This window comes from Mastomys coucha, unplaced genomic scaffold, assembly GCF_008632895.1.
Source record: "Mastomys coucha isolate ucsf_1 unplaced genomic scaffold, UCSF_Mcou_1 pScaffold1, whole genome shotgun sequence".
Classification (NCBI taxonomy): Eukaryota; Metazoa; Chordata; class Mammalia; order Rodentia; family Muridae; genus Mastomys; species Mastomys coucha.
In genome coordinates, this window is record NW_022196891.1 from 80661346 (window position 1) to 80663014 (window position 1669).

The window sequence follows — 1669 nt, forward strand, 5'->3', positions numbered from 1 at the left end:
ATCCAATGTATACAAAGAACTCAAGAAGTTAGACTCCAGACAACCAAATAACCCTATTAAAAAATGGGATACAGAGCTAAACAAAGAATTCTCAACTGATGAATGTCGAATGGCTGAGAAGCACCTAAAGAAATGTTCAACATCCTTAGTCATCAGGGAAATGCAAATCAAAGCAACCCTGAGATTTCACCTCACACCAGTCAGATTGGCTAGGATAAAAAACTCAGGTGACAGCAGATGCTGGAGAGGTTGTGGAGAAAGAGGAACACTCCTCCATTGCTGGTGGGATTGCAAGCTGGTACAACTGCTCTGGAAATCAGTTTGGTGGTTCCTCTGGAAACTGGACATAGTTATATCGGAGGACCCAGCTATACCACTCCTGGGCATATACTCAGAAGATACTCCAACATGTAATAAGGACACATGTTCCACCATGTTCATAGCAGCCTTACTTATAATAGACAGAAACTGGAAACAACACAGATGTCCCTCAACAGAGGAATGGATACAGAAATTGTGGTACATCTACACAACGGAGTACTACTCAGCTATTAAAAACAATGAATTTAGAAATTCTTAGGGAAATGGATGGATCTGGAGAATATCATCCTGAGTGAGGTAACCCAATCACACACACAAAAAAAAAACACACATGGTATGTACCCTCTGATAAGAGGTTATTAGCCCAGAAGTTCCGAATACAGGAAGAACAACCCACAAACCACAAGAAACTCAAGAAGAAGGAGGACCAATATGTGGACATTTCATTCTTTCTTAAAGGGGGGAACAAAATACCCACAGAAAGAATTGCAGAGACTAACTATGGAGCAGAGACTGAAGGAAGGACAAGCCAGCCTAAATATAGCTATCTCCTGAGAGGCTCTGACAGTACCTGACTAATACAGATGTAGAGGCTCACAGCCATCCATTGAACTGAGTACAGGGTCCCCAATGAAGGAGCTACAGAAAGAACCAAAGGAGCTGAAGGGTTTGCAGCCCCTTAGAATGAACAACAATATGAACTAACTAGTACCCTCCGAGCTACCAGGGACTCAACCACCAACCAAGGACTATACATGGTGGGACTGATTGTTCTGGCAGCATGTATATAGTAGAGGATTGTAAAGTTGTTCATCAATGGGAGGAGAGGCCCTTGGCCCTGTGAAGGTTCTGTGCCCCACTGTAGGGAAATGCCAGGGCCAATAAGTGGGAGAGGATGGGGTGGCAGGCATGGGGAGGGGGGAGGCAACAGGAGTTTGTTTTTGTTTTTGTTTTTTGTTTTGTTTTGTTTTGAGGGGAAACTGGGAAAGGAGAAACTATATGACATGTAAATAAAGAAAATATCTAATAAAAATGCAAAGGAAAAAAAGAAAAGGACTATCTTAGGGTTTTACTGCTGTAAAGAGACACTATAAACAAGGCAACTCTTATAAAGACAACATTTAATTGGGGCTGGCTTACAGGTTCAGAAGTTCAGTCCACTGTCATCAAAGCAAGAACATAGCAGCATCCAGGCAGGCATGGTGAAGGAGGAGCTGAGAGTTCTACATCTTCACCTGAAGGCTGCTAGGAGAAGACTGACTTCCAGGCAGCTAGAACGAGGGTCTTAGAGCCCACGCCCACAGTGACACAGTTCCTCCAACATGGCCATACCTCCTAATAGTGCCAC